We start from the raw sequence: 16,529 nt of genomic DNA on the forward strand, positions 1-16,529 counted from the left end.
ATAAACATTCCGTTTGCTGAAGCTTTGGAACAAATGCCAAAGTATGCCAAGTTCATGAAGGACATACTAACCAAAAAGCGGAGGTATACGGAACCGGAGACCATCGTCCTTGATGCGAGCTGTAGTGCCATCATTCAAAGGACGCTTCCTAAGAAAGAGGTTGATCCGGGAAGAGTTACATTGCCGGTTAAAATTGGTGATGTGTATGTCGGAAAGGGACTTATTGACTTGGGGTCGAGCATAAATCTTATACCTTTGTCAATTATCAAGAGGCTTGGCAACATCGAGATTAAGTCCATCCGAATGACATTACAATTGGCGGATAAGTCGACGACCCATCCTCATGGCGTAGCCCAAGATGTGTTGGTGAAGGTCGACAAATTCTTCTTCCCGGTGGATTTCATTGTAATTGATATGGAGGAAGATGATGATGCTCCGCTCATATTGGGCCGACCATTCATGAAGACCGCAAGAATGATGATTGATGTTGATGACGGTTTAATGAAGGTGCGTGTTCAAAATGAGGAGGTCACCTTTGATCTATTCGAGGCGATGAAGCATTCCAAGGATAGACATGATAGCTTTCGAATCGATGTGATCGAAGACGCTATTATGGAAGTTTCAAAGCATATTCACGAGATATCTCCTATGGAGTTAGCTCTCGACGACTCATTGGAGGTTTTCACTGTTGAAGAGGAGCTAGCTCTTGAGGAATGCTTGAAGGAACTTGATAGCTTGGAAGACCTACAACCGTGGGAAGTAGAGGAAGAAAATTTGAAGAAGGAGGTAATTGACGAGAAAGCGTCAATTGAATTAAAAGAGTTACCTTCGACGTTGAAATATGTATTCCTTGATGATACCGAGGACAAGCCGGTTATCATAAGCAACCTTTTGACAATTGAAGAAGAAGCCCGTCTCATATTTGTGCTAAAGACAAATCAAGAAGCTATGGGTTGGACTCTTTCCGATCTTAAAGGAATTAGTCCATCCTATTGTATGCACAAGATTTTGATGGAGGAGGATTTCAAGCCGGTGGCTCAACCACAACGCCGCTTAAATCCTACGATGAAAGAGGTTGTAAGAAAGGAAGTGGTGAAGCTTTTGGATGCGGGAATGATTTACCCGATCTCGGATAGTCCGTGGGTTAGTCCCGTGCACGTGGTTCCGAAGAAGGGTGGAATGACCGTAATCCGTAATGACAAAGACGAATTGATCCCGACTAAAGTTGCCACGGGATGGAGAATGTGTATAGATTATAGACGGTTGAATACCGCGACTCGTAAGGACCATTTTCCACTCCCATTTATGGATCAAATGCTTGAAAGACTATCGGGCCAACAATACTACTGTTTTTTAGACGGCTACTCCGGGTACAACCAAATTGCGGTTGACCCGGTTGATCATGAGAAGACGGCTTTCACGTGTCCGTTTGGAGTGTTCGCATACAGAAAAATGCCTTTTGGGCTTTGCAATGCGCCGGCGACATTCCAACGATGTGTCCAAGCTATTTTTGCCGATCTAATAGAGAAAACAATGGAAGTCTTCATGGATGACTTCTCGGTGTTTGGTGGGACGTTTAGTCTATGCTTGGCAAATTTGAAGACGGTGTTGGAAAGGTGTGTGAAGACTAATTTGGTGCTAAATTGGGAAAAGTGTCACTTTATGGTGACCGAGGGGATTGTGCTAGGCCACAAAGTCTCTAAAAGGGGGCTTGAAGTGGATAGAGCTAAGTTGATGTAATTGAAAATTACCCCCTCCGGTCAATGTGAAGGGCATCCGTAGTTTTTTGGGGCACGCGGGGTTCTACCGGCGCTTCATCAAGGACTTCTCAAAGGTGGCTAAACCTTTGAGCAATTTACTCGCCAAAGATCAGGTATTTCTCTTCACCGACGATTGTTTGCAAGCTTTCGAGGTTTTAAAAGAAAAATTGGTTACCGCTCCAATAATAGTCGCTCCCGATTGGAATGAAAATTTTGAACTAATGTGTGACGCGAGTGACTATGCCGTTGGAGCGGTACTTGGCCAAAGAAAGGACAAAACTTTTCATGCTATACATTATGCGAGTAAGGTTCTTAACGAGGCTCAAATAAATTATGCCACAACGGAAAAAGAACTACTCGCAATAGTGTATGCGCTAGAAAAGTTTAGGTCCTATCTTATAGGGTCTAAAGTCGTGGTGTACACCGACCACGCGGCGATTAAATATCTGCTGACCAAGCCGGATTCGAAGCAAAGGCTCATCCGTTGGATCCTCTTGTTACAAGAATTCGATGTCGAAATTAAAGACAAGAAGGGGTCGGAAAACTTGGTAGCGGATCATTTATCCCGCTTGGTGAATGTCGAGGTTACCGCATCTGAAAAGGAAATCCGGGAAGAATTTCCTGATGAAAAATTGTTTAAGGTTCAAGTTAGGCCGTGGTTTGCAGACTTTGCAAACCACAAGGCTAGTGGTTGTGTGCCGGCCGATCTAACTTCGAACCAAAAGAGGAAGTTCCTTTCGGATGCGAAGTATTATGTTTGGGACGACCCATACTTGTTTAAGTTGGGTAGCGATAACCTGTTAAGGAGATGCGTAACTGGTGATGAAGCCCAGAGCATCCTTTGGCATTGTCACAACTCGCCTTATGGCGGTCATTATAATGGGGTTAGAACGGCCACTAAAATTCTTCAATCGGGATTTTATTGGCCAACTATTTTTCAAGACGCACATACCCATGCGCAAAGTTGTGACAGTTGCCAAAGAAGTGGTGGGATAGGTAAGAGAGATGAGATGCCTCTCCAAAATATCCAAGAAGTGGAAGTGTTCGATTGTTGGGGCATAGATTTTGTTGGACCTTTCCCACCCTCTTACGGGAATGAGTACATGCTTGTAGCTGTTGATTATGTCTCAAAGTGGGTTGAGGCGATTGCCTCACCTCGGGCGGATGCCAAAACGGTGATAAAATTTTAAAGAAAAACATCTTTTCCCGTTTTGGAACACCCCGAGTGTTGATAAGTGACGGAGGGTCACACTTTTGTAATGCACCTTTGGAAACAATTCTAAAACATTATGGTGTGTCGCATAGGGTGACAACTCCGTACCACCCTCAGGCTAACGGGCAAGCGGAGGTCTCTAATCGAGAGATTAAGAGAATCCTAGAAAAAACCGTGTCCAACTCGAAAAAGGAGTGGTCCCAAAAATTGGACGAAGCATTATGGGCCTACCGTACGGCCTTTAAAGCTCCAATTGGCCTAACTCCCTTTCAATTGGTATTTGGTAAAACTTGCCATTTGCCGGTTGAATTGGAGCACAAGGCCTTGTGGGCCCTAAAATTTTTAAATTTTGAGAATGAGTCGGCCGGTAAAAAAGGAAAGTACAACTACTTGAGTTGGAGGAGATGCGCAATGCCGCATACCACTCAAGTTGGTTGTACAAGGAAAAAGCCAAGAAGTATCATGACAAAAAGATCCGAACCAAAGAATTCGTGCCCGGACAATTGGTCTTATTGTTCAACTCCCGGTTGAAGTTGTTTCCCGGGAAGTTGAAATCGAAATGGTCCGGGCCATTTCGGGTGAAAGAAGTAAAAGAGTACGGGGCCGTTATCATTGAAGACATGGACGAGAAAGACAGTTGGACCGTGAACGGCCAACGATTGAAAGTGTATCTCGGCGGTCATGTGGATCGCGAGAGTTGTGCTCAGCCGCTCGATGCTCCTCTGTGAGCATCGCACCGTCGAGCTTAGCCGACGTTAAACAAGCGCTAGTTGGGAGGCACCCCAACATTGTAAGTATTTCCTGTTTTATGTTTGATCTTGTATGAGTATTGTGTGCTTAATCAGGCTGGATGACTTGCAAGTGCTGCATTTGCAAATGCACTTGCTGTCATGCTCGCTTGCAGCTCGCTAGGCGCGGCTGCAGCGAGCGCGCTCGCTGGCTGCTCGCTAGGCGAGGCAGTGGCGAGCGCACCAGTACTGTTATATTTAAACAGTTCAGCAGGGCAGTTTTGCCCTTACCCAAAAAAATTCTTCTGAACTGCTCTGCTGAAGTGTGCGATTTCCCTTCTCAAATTCTCTACCGTGCATCCATATCAACAACATTTGTGTGTCGGTCAATTGCAAACACTTCCCACTTCTCCTTTCCAAATCCGTTTACCTCAAGGTTTGCCCTATTGCATGTTTCTTTTGTTGCATTATTTATTTCCAAATTTGAATGGTAAATAGGATAGGTGTGATAGGAACCTTGAGGTTGCATGCAATTTTGGGAGTTTGCAATGTTGTGCATTTAGGTTTTTAAATTGGGGATTTACTCTTACTTAGGTTTTCCATGAAATTAGGTATCCCCAATAGCATAGAACAATTCATTGTCATGAGGAATCATTGGGTTTTGCTGTGGAAACCTTGTATGTACAGGTTTTGGGGAAACAATTTTGAAAATGCAGAAAACCCCAAAACCCGTAAGGTTCGCTAGCAGCTCGCTAGGCGACCTGGGGCGAGAGTTCGCTGCAACTTCGCTAGGCGAAGCAGCAGCAGCGAACATGGCAGAATTTTGATTTATGTTTTAACTTCTAATCTGTTTGTTTCGTGTTTGTTGCTTTATCTCTTGTTTTGCAGAATGGAGTCAAGATCAAGTGCTGGCAAGAAAAGAAAGGGAGCGGCAACTACATCACGAACCGTGCCAATCCAATTCGACCACGACAAGTTTGTGGGCCCGAAACAAGCGGCACGGTACATCGCTTTGGAGAAGCGAAACATTTTGCCTGAGAAGCGGTTTCTGATCAACCCACAGGGCACGTATCGGAGTTTTGCCGGGTTGATTGATACAAAGAAATGGGATAGGTTGATAAATCCCTTGGAACACTATGACATCGCTACAGTGCGGGAGTTCTACGCTAACGCATTGCCTGATGATGATGAGCCCTTCACTTGGGTCTCTAGAGTGGCCGGTCGGCCAGTTCCTTTTGACAGGGATACAATCAACCAAATCCTCGGGGAGCCGCTTCAGCTGGGTGCTGATGAAAGAGACCAGTACCATATTGACCTCCGGCTGCACAAGGATATCCCAGCAATTACAGCCGCCCTGCTTCTACCAGGGAAATCAGTTGAGCCGAACCCATCTGGGGTTCCTATGAGATATCATCGGGAGGACATGACTCCCATGGCTCAGCTGATTCTTCTTCTGGTTTTGACCAACATACAACCCAAATCCCACACATCTACTGTGCCGATCCCAGTGGCACACTTAGTACATTCCATCCTCGCCAATGTTGAGATTGATGTGGCGAGGATCATTGCCAATGAGCTGAAGACGGTAATAGAGAGCGGACTGAAGTCGGGGGCTCGGGTGAATTGCCCCCTTGCATTCCCTTGTTTGATTATGAGCCTGTGCATTAAGGCACGAGTGCGACTTCCGTCTCGGGGTCAGGTTAGGATCCCGGCTCCTATTGATGACCGGTATGTGGCAAAATACTGCAGAGCTAAGGCCACCGGCAGCAGTGCAGCCTCAGGTAGCACTAGGGTTTCTGATGGTCCTAGTGCTTCTACTCCCAGGGTCGATCCATACCTGCGGGCTGCGTGTGAATACAATTTCCAGTGGATGGCAGCATCGCAGAGGGCTATGATTGACATGCACGACTCCATGCAGCGTTTGCAGCTGCAGGGTAGTGGTGCACATGCTTTGATGACACGGGAGCAGTTTCTGGCGAATGCAAATTGGCCCGTGGACGTGCCAGTCTATTCTGAGGGGGTGGGAGATGATGATGATGATGAGGATGATGATGAGGAGACCGGTTCTGAGGCCGGTAGTGAGGAGGAGTCTTGAGCCCTTTGTGGGTTAAGTTTTTGTTTTTTGTATTTCAGTTTTGATTATGGCATTTTTATTTGTACTTTTGAATTTTGTATTTTGACCCATGGGTTGTACTATTGGGGTGTTTTGTCCCCCACGAACAAAATTTTAATTTTTTTCAGTTAATATTATTTATGTTTGTTGTTAATTTTGTGTGCTTAATAAAATTTTGGTTGAATGAGTGGCAAACCCTGCTAGATTGGTTGCTCCTCAAGAAGTACCCAATGAAGGTGCATCCGAGCTTGGATGGCAATGATAAGAATAACAAGTGAATGAAGCTAAGGTACATGGTTACCGTCGGCTAGAATTTTAGAATGCATTAGGAACTTTACTCTTTTTGGTAAATAGAATATTGTCTTTTTGCAACATAATTGAATGAATGTTTCATCTAGAACTTAGAACCATATATGGTGAGGAAACCTCCATTGTACACTTAAATGCTGGAGTCTAATAAGTTTTGTTGATTCATTTGATTCATTATTTGTCTGTTATTATTGTGAAATTGTGGAAGCAATTAGAAATGATCAAGGCACTTGTTTTCTTTCGAGCACAACTACATCCAAAAACAACTTACCTGTGAGTAGAGAGAGTATTTGTTAACCCCTTTGAGCCTAAACAGTTGAATCTCGGCTTGAAATAAAGCGAGATCTCAAAAATCTTTTTTTACAACCCGGAAAATATTGATTATTGTTCTTTTGCCGTAAAAAGTTAAGAGCATTCACTTAGGGTGTGGAAGAAATAAGTTGGGGAGAACGAAAAAGAATTGGTAAGTACCACAGTTTTTGAAAATGAAAAGAAAAACCGAGCAAGCATAGAAAAATATATGTATAGAAAATGTAGAAAATGAACATCTGTTTTGTATATTTGATGTGAAAGAAAAGAACAAAAATAGAAAGAATGAAAAAAAAAAAAAAAAAAAAAAAAAAAAAAAAAAAAAAAAAAAAAAAAATGAATGCTTGCTTGGAAGAAAAAAATAGTAGTGAAAAATAAGAATTGAGTTGTGGAATATGTGTTGTGAAGGTTACAAATAAGAAACAAAGGAAACAAAGTCGAGTAGTGTGAATATTACTGTGAATGTCTCTTTTGCATCGGCACTTTCGTTTCAATGGCCTTAGAAATGACCCTTGTTTGTTAACCCGACCAAGCTTCAACCGAAAAGCCCTTAGTGATCTTTTTGTTTCCACAGTACAACTTATAATTGTTAGACATTGTATGAATCTGTTTGATTTCTTCATTATTTGTTAGAGAGTGAGATTATTCCCGCGGTTGCAAACGCGTTAAATCTTCAATCCTTATTCGAAGAGGAGAGATAGGGTGATTCATTCAGAATAGTATTGTTGCAGATAGATAAATATTTTGCATTACTACTTAAGTTTTAGTTCCTAGGTATTATTTTATTCAAAACCGTTGGAAACGTGTATTTGCGGATTTCGCTTGTGTTTGAGCCGTTTATCCAACTTCGGAGAATCCGTTTTCTTAAAAGCAAATCCTCTTGTCTTTCAAGAGGCATACTTTGCTTGAGGACAAGCAAGAATCTAGTTGGGGAGAGTTGTTAGATGCCCAGGAGTGCTTATTTGAGCTATCATATGTGGGCATCTTTCACTCTTATACCTTGCTAATGTGGTCAAAACCACATTCATTTTACATGGAATGCATTACATTGATAAACAAGCTTGGTGCCTTTGATGTGTGTGTTATTGTGCAGGAAAGGCATGAATTAATTGATAATGAAGACACAACAAAATTGGCAAAGGAACCAAAGCAAACAAGCATTCTATCTGCCAGCTCGCTAGGCGAGGATGTGGCGAAGCAAAACCTTCGCTAGGCGAGCTCCTGGCGAAAGGCTCCAGTAAATTGGTTAATTAATTCGCTAGGCGAACTGAAGGCGAAGTGGCAGCGAATTCAGTCTGTTTTGGTGAAATGAGCAGCCAGCACTAGCTCGCTAGGCGAGGCTCTAGCGAGTCCCCAGCGAGCATTCCAGTAGCAAAACCTCTCAACCTCGCTGGGGCGAAGGTTGAAGCGAGTTCTTCGCTAGGCGAAGGTCTGTTCGCTAGGCGAACATGACAGTTCCACAGGCCCAGCTTTCTCTGGGCGCAGGGGCATTTTGTGCCCATTTTTGGCCTTCGCTAGGCGAGCCATTCTGCTCGCCTAGCGAACGTGACAGTTCTGCACTTGTCTATAAGTAGCAGGTACCACTTTTTGAGACCACTAGATACCACTTTTACCAACTTTTCCACTTTTTGTACTTTCTCTTAGATATTTTACAGCATTGCTTTGTGGGGGATTTTATGCCCTAATTTCATTTTCTCTTCATCTAGCAACCATCTTCCACAAAAAGAAGGTGGATTCCCATCCAACTTCGATCATTCGACTTGGATGTTGATCAACCCTCTTTTCTTACTTGCCGACCAAGCTACCATGAAAATGAGTAGCTAAGTCTCCATTTGTCAAGGTTAGATGTAGGTGATTTCCAAGCTTTGTGTGTAAATGTAAGGATCCTCATATGTAAACTCTTTAACGGTAAATATATGATGAAAACTTTGTTTCTATTTAAAACTCTTTGTGTTGGTATTTGATCGAGAGATGTTTACCGATTCTTGACCTAGGTTTTCATCCAAACTTGTTTGTTAGCTAGAGATAGTAACGAATGATTTTGTTCACCATAAGGTTGAACCAAAACGTTGTCTTTTTGATAGATTGTGTTCGAGAGAAACAATGGATCAAAATGACAAAACTCACAATGGGTGTTCGAGAGAAACGCATTGAGAGGACTTTGTGAAATTATTTATCATCTAAAGGAGTTTATAATATTGTTGACCGTGCAAAAACATGCAAAGCAAGTGTAATCATTGAAACCTAACTCTGACAATATTTCTCATATTAATCAAAACGTAACTTTTACGCAATTAATTACTTTGTATGCAATATAACTTGATTAAAACCCAAAACCCCAGTGTTACTTTAAGTTAAGATTAATTCAACCATTGAACGGCAGCGATATCTTACAATCTCTGTGGATACGATAACAAAAACCCGACACTTCAAAACTGTCTTTCAACACCAATCACTCTAGAATTATGGAACATCTTGAGCAAGAGAATAGAGACTTGAAAGAGGAGATCGCCCGCCTGACTGCCATGATGGAGTCAGTTTTAGCTGCACAGAGCCAGTCTTCTCCAACACCTGCAACTCTTCCTCCTCAGAGGATTGTTATTTCAGAAGTGGCTACCTATACTATTCTCGCAACTGCTGCTCACTTCACATCCAATATGCTTGCCGGATTCCCGTGGGGAATGCCGCCAAACTTTGTGCCTAAAGGCTTTGCACCCACATTTGCTTCTATGCCGACATCTAGCCTGGTCGTGTCTGTGCCACCGCCTGTTATGCATACCTTGCCTCGTGTGGAAGACACCATCTATCATTCTAAGCCGTCTGAACGCCCGGATGTGTATGAGAAGATGGATGAAATGAAAGATCAATTTCTTGAGCTGCGCAAGGAGTAGAAAACCTTGAGAGGTAAAGACCTATTTGGGAAGAGTGTTGTTGAACTGTGTTTAATGCCGAATGTGAAGATTCTAGTGAAGTTCAAAGTACCTGACTTTGAATTATATAAAGGGAACACGTGTCCACTCAGCCATTTGGTGATGTACGCCCGCAATATGTCTACCCAAACAAATAATGGATAGCTGTTTATCCATTACTTTCAAGACAATCTGACAAGTGTTGCGTTGAGATGGTACATGGGATTGGATGGTGCGAGCGTCCGCACATTCAACGACTTAGGCGAAGCATTTGTGAAGCAGTATAAATACAATGTTGACATGGCTCCCGATAAAGATCAGTTGAGATCACTGTCTCAGAAAGACAATGAGACATTTAAGGAGTATGCGCAGAGATGGAGAGAACTCGTTGCTCAGATTACCCCTCCTTTAGAGGAAAAGGAGATGACCAAAAAATTTCTAAAGACCCTGAGCTCATTTTACTATGAGAGGATGATTGCCAGTGCCCCCAGTGATTTTACCGAAATGGTAAATATGGGGATGAGGCTAGAAGAAGGTGTCCGAGAAGGACGGTTGTCTAGAGAGGAGGTGTTGTCCAGCAAGAGGTACGGTGGCCGTTTTGGTAAGAAGAAGGACAGTGAAGCCAATGCAATTTTGAGTGGGAGGCAAAGGAGGCCTCAGATCAGAAGAAGCCAACCACCCCGTCAACATCATCATCAAGTATCCTCCATAATTCCCGTGTTTTCAAATAACCAATCATCACCAATTCAACAACAACATGTCAACAACAACAACCACAACAACAAACAAACACCTACAACAACAACAATACCAACAATCATCAACAACAACACAACTTTGAGAGGAAGAAGGTCTCTTTCGACCCAATTCCTATGACATATGCAGAGCTATATCCATCATTGGTTCTCAAGAACCTGCTACAACCAAGAAATCCTCCGCAAATACCCAAACCACTTCACTGGTGGTACAAATCGGAACTCCATTGTGCTTTCCATCAAGGAGCTCCCGGACACGATATTGAGAACTGCTACCCCCTCAAATATGAAGTTCAGAAGCTGGTAAAGAGTGGAATGGTGTCCTTTAAGGACCGTGCACCCAATGTGAAAGCTAACCCACTGCCTGCCCATGGAAATTCATCTAATAATATGGTGGACGGTTGTCCAAGGGAGTTCAAAGTATTCAACGTCCGCTTCATTAGAAGGTCCTTGGTGACAATGCACAAGGATATTTGTTTGGTGAGCGATTGTGAGCATGACCATGATGGTTGTGCTATCTGCAGTGTTAATCCTAGAGATTGTATGATTGTGAAGAGGGACATCCAATGGTTGATGGATGAAGGCTTCATCCAGATTGTTCAATCCTGTCACATATATGATGATGTCAACGTAATAGTGCCAGTGTTCAAGACACCAGAGAGAGTGGTGATTCAATTTGATAGCAGCAACAGTAATAGTATCAGCAAGAGATCGGTATCGCTGTTGGTTATACGGTTGGCGGGTCCAGTCCCGTACGCATCCGATAAAGTTGTTCCTTATCAGTATAATGCAACTATGTTGAAAGATGGTCAAGAGGTTCCGTTACCTACGACCAGTTCTGTCGTAAGCATTGTTGATGTTACTAAGGTGACCCGTAATGGTCGAGTGTTTAGGCCGGTGTTTCCAAAGGAGGTAGAAGATTGTTCAGTCGGTAAGAAAGTGGAAGTGCCTGCAGTAGATCTAGTTAGTGCTCTGAAGCGTCAGTCTGATGAATCCAAAAATTTGAAGACTAACGATGATGATGAGGTATTTCGGTTGATAAAGAAAAGTGAGTTCAATATGGTGGAGCAGCTGCTTCAAACCCCCTCAAAGATTTCAGTATTGTCTCTATTGATGAATTCGGAAGCGCATAGAGAAGCACTACAAAGAGTTCTGGAGAAAGCTTTCGTGGAACATGATATTACGGTGGATCAGTTTGATCATATTGTGGCTAACATCACTTCCTGCAACAATCTCAATTTTTGTGATGAAGAACTCCTAGAGGAGGGTAGGAATCATAACTTAGCTTTACATATCTCCATGAACTGCAAAGATGACGCTTTATCTAATGTACTAGTTGACACAGGGTCCTCATTGAATGTGCTACAGAAATCAACATTGTCAAAGCTATCATATCAAAGAGCGCCTATGAAATATAATGGTGTAATCGTCAAGGCTTTTGACGGTTCGTGCAAGAAGGTGATTGGTGAAGTGGACCTTCCAGTAAACATAGGTCCGAGTGACTTCCAGATTACTTTTCAAGTAATGGATGTCCATCTGGCCTACAGTTGTCTGTTAGGAAGGCCATGGATTCATGAGGCGGGAGCTGTTACCTCCACGTTGCATCAGAAGCTCAAGTTTGTTAAGAATGGAAAGCTAGTTATTGTTGGCGGGGAGAAGGCACTGTTAGTCAGCCACCTGTCATCTTTCTCTTATGTTGAAGCTGAGGATGAGGTTGGAACTCCACTCCAAGCCTTGTTTATTGCTGCTGAAAAGAGAGTTGGGGCACCTATGTCCTCATTGAAAGATGCAAGGAATATTATGGAAGATGGGAAGGTTGATCAGTAGGGACGAGTGATAGAGGTCTCTGATAACAAGAATAGAACCGGCCTAGGTTTTCAGCAAGGTTCGTCAACTGTTAGATAAGAGGATATACAACTCAGCTTCCATAGCGGAGGGTTCATTCATGACAATGAACAACAGTTTGCTGATGTGCTAGAGGACGACGAAGAGGAAGACTACACCAATTTTGTGACGCATGGAAAGGCTTGCAACAATTAGACTGCCATTGATATTCCTGTTATTATGCATCAATCTAAGTAATTGCTTTTGTTTGTTTTGAAAATCCTTCTCCTATGCCTAAGGGAGAAGCGAACATTGTTGGGGCATTTAAAATTTGATCATTAATAAAATATAAGTTCATTCATACACATCTATGATGTTTTGTTTTTACTTTTTGCTTTATTCTGAAAATGCTAATCACAAAAAAAACATAAATAAACAATATAATTGTCTATCTACATAATATTTGGTCACAAATTCACTTCTCTAAAATCAAAATATCAAATCATTATGCAGGTTGGTTTATAACCCCATTGAATACAATGATCCTTCTCCTTGTCCAAATTTTGAATTCCCTGTATTTGAGGCTGAGGAGGAAAGTGATGAAGAAGTGAGTGATGAATTGTCTCATCTTCTTGAGCATGAAGGAAAAGCCATTCAGCCATTCGAAGAGCAGGTTGAGCTAGTCAACATGGGTTTCGAAGATGATGTGAAGGAAGTCAAGATTGGGTCTCGACTGTGTCCAGATGTTAAGAAGGGGTTGATTGATCTTCTCTGAGAATATTCAGATGTGTTTTCTTGGTCCTATCAAGACATGCCTGGTTTGGATTTTGAGATTATGGAGCATAAATTGCCATTGAAGCCAGAATGCCTGCCAGTCAAGCAGAAGTTGAGGAGAACGCATCCTTATATGGCAGTGAAGATCAAAGAAGAAGTACAGAAGCAGATCGATGTCGTTTTCCTTGTGACTGATGAGTATCCACAGTGGGTGGCCAATATTGTGCCTATTCCGAAGAAGGGTGGAAAAGTCTGTATGTGCATTTATTATAGAGATTTGAATAAAGCCAGTCTGAAAGATGATTTCCCTCTGCCACACATTGATATGTTGGTAGACAATACAACTAAATTCAAAGTCTTTTCGTTTATGGGCGGATTTTCCGGATATAATCAAATCAAGATGGAACCCTAAGATATGGAGAAGACCATATACATTACACCTTAGGGAACATTCTATTATAGAGTGATGCATTTAGGTTTAAAGAATGCTGGTGCAACTTACCAAAGAGCAATGACTACTCTTTTTCATGATATGATGCATAAAGAGATTGAAGTATATGTTGATGATATGATTGCCAAATCAATTGATGAAGAGGAGCATATTGAGCATTTGTTGAAGTTATTCCAGCGTTTGAGGAAGTATAAACTTTGCTTGAATCCCAATAAATGTACATTTGGTGTTCGTTCTGGTAAGTTGTTGGGATTTATTGTCAGCGAGAAGGGTATTGAAGTTGATCCTGCCAAGGTCAAAGCAATACAAGAGATGTATGCGCCCAAACCTGAGAAACAAGTCAGAGGTTTTCTCGCCCGCTTGAGTTGTATCTCAAGATTCATTTCACACATGACTGCCACATGTGCGCCTATATTCAAGCTTCTTCGGAAAGATCAGTCTTGTGATTGGACCGAAGATTTCAAGAAAGCTTTTGACAATATCAAAGAATATTTGCTTGAACCTCCGATTTTGTCTCCGCCTGTTGAAGGAAGACCATTGATCATGTATTTGACTGTGCTTGAAGATAGTATGGGTTGTGTTCTTGGTCAGCAAGACAAAACTGGAAAGAAAGAATTTGCAATTTACTACCTTAGTAAGAAGTTCACTGACTGTGAGACTTGGTATTCTATGCTAGAGAAGACTTGTTGCGCATTGGCTTGGGATGCTAAGCGTCTGCGTTAGTATATGTTGAATCATACCACTTGGTTGATATCCAAAATGGATCCAATCACATATATATTTGAGAAGCCTGCTTTAACTGGGAGGATTTCCCATTGGTAGACGTTGTTATTAGAGTATGATATTGAATACCGATCTCAGAAAGCAATTAAAGGTAGTGTCTTGGCTGACCATTTGGCTCACCAACCGATTAAAGATTACCAGTCAGTGCAGTGTGATTTTCTTGATGAAGAGATTTTGTACTTAAAAATGAAAGATTGTGATGAACCATTGCTTGGAGAAGGGCCAGAACCTGGTTCCCGTTGGGGAATGGTATTTGGTAGAGCTGTTAATAAATATGGTAATGGCATTGGGGCAATAATCATTACTACTCAAGGCACGCATTTTCCATTTACAGCTAGATTAACTTTCAAATGTATAAATAATATGGCAGAATATGAAGCTTGCGTTATGGGGCTTGAAGAGGCCATTGATCTCAGAATCAAGCATTTAGATGTCTTTGGAGATTCAGCTTTTGTTGTGAATCAAATCAAAGGTGAATGGGAGATGAATCAACCCGGTTTCATACCATATAGAGATTATACGAGGAGGATTTCAACTTTCTTTACAAAGGTTGAGTTTCATCATATCCCTCGAGATGAAAATCAGATGGCAGATGCTCTTGCAACGTTGGCATCAATGATTGTAGTAAAGTATTGGAATGAAGTTCCTAATCTAACTGTGATGCGTCTTGATAGGCCAGCCCATGTGTTTGTTGTTGAAGAGATCAAAGACGAAAAGTCGTGGTATTACGACATTAAGTGTTTGCTCCAAAGTCAGATTTACCCATCTGGGGTATCGTTGAAAGATAAGAAGACTTTGAGAAGATTAGCCGACAATTTCTACCTAAATGGTGATGTGTTGTACAAGAGAAACTTCAATATGGTTTTGCTCAGATGCATGGATAGACACGAAGCATACCTATTGATGACTGAAGTCCATGAAGGTTCCTTTGGTACTCATTCCAATGGACATGCAATGGCGAAGAAGATGTTGCGAGCAGGTTACTATTGGCTGACAATGGAATCTGACGGTTGCAAGTTTATGAAGAAATGCCACATGTGTCAAATATATGCAGATAAGATTCATATTTCTCTGACACTGTTGAACGTCATTTCCTACCCATGGCCCTTCTCCATGTGGGAAGTTGACATGAATGGCATGATTGAGCCCAAAGCTTCGAACGCACATCGTTTCATTTTAGTGGCGATTGATTACTTCACGAAATGGGTTGAAGCGGCATCGTATGCGAATGTAACCAAGCAAGTTGTTGTAAGGTTTATCAAGAATCAGATTATATGCCATTATGGTGTGCCAAGTAAGATCATTACTAATAATGGATCAAACTTGAATAACAATATGGTGGAAGCTCTTTGAAAAGACTTCAAGATAGCACATCATAATTTTCTCCCTACAGACCTAAGATGAATGGGGTTATTGAAGCTGCAGACAAGAACATCAAGAAGATTATTTAGAAGATGGTTGTGACGTATAAGGATTGACATGAGATGCTCCCATTTGCTTTGCACGGGTAACGTACGTCTATCCGCACTTCAATAGGGGTAACCCCTTTCTCTCTTGTTTATGGTATGGAAGCAGTACTCCCCGTAGAGGTTGAGATCCCATCATTGTGTGTGCTCATGGAAGCCAAGTTGACTGAGGTTGAATGGTGTCAGACCAGGTTTGACCAGCTGAATTTGATTGAAGAGAAGAGATTGACTGCCATGTGTTATGGTTAGTTATACCAGTAGAGAATGAAGAAAGCTTTTGATAAGAAGGTCAGACCTCGTGTGTTTAGAGAAGGTGACCTTGTGCTCAAGAAGATCATATCTTTCAAACCAGATTCTATAGGCAAATGGACTCCTAATTATGAAGGCATATATGTTGTTAAGAGAGACTTTTCAAGCGGTGCTTTGATCCTTACAACTATGGATGGTGAAGAGTTCACTCGTCCTGTGAACGCAGATGCATCCAAGAAATACTTCGTCTAAAAAGAAAAGAACAACTCGCTAAGTTGAAAATCCGAAAGGGCGGCTTAGGCAAAAATGAGCGTCTCGATGGATTGAAATCTGAAAGGGCGATCCAGAAAAAAGTTAGAGACATAAAATAGAAAGAATTACCCTGATAAATTGAACACCCCACTTTGGGGAAATTTATGCAAAAATTAGGGATTGTGGCAAGTAACTGCATCCTGCTGATCTTCAGTGTTGAAGACATTTTTTGAGCATAATGGTCGTTGGTGATTCAATATCCTCAGCGTCAGCCAAGAGCAAAGTAGATATCAAGAGTTGGTAGAAGGATTAGTGATCATTGTATTCAATGTAACCTTTTCCCCTGTAAATTACCATTTTCAACTTTGTAAAGATCTATGGAGTCTTGTCATTTACAGGCTACCATTCTATTAAATAAAGTTGAGCTTTTATCCAATTGTTTCTACTCATATTTACTTCAGCCAAATAGATTTAAATTTTATTATGATCATTTTTGAAATTAAAATTTTTAAATCAAAATCATTAAACATATGAAAGCATGAATTTTAAGCAATCGATTTCATTTAAAAGGACTATCAATAGTGGTTCGAAAGAAGTAAGCCCTAAGTGTGGAGCATTATTGGTTGTCCCCAAG

Source organism: Lathyrus oleraceus, chromosome 3, assembly GCF_024323335.1.
Source record: "Lathyrus oleraceus cultivar Zhongwan6 chromosome 3, CAAS_Psat_ZW6_1.0, whole genome shotgun sequence".
Lineage (NCBI taxonomy): Eukaryota > Viridiplantae > Streptophyta > Magnoliopsida > Fabales > Fabaceae > Lathyrus > Lathyrus oleraceus.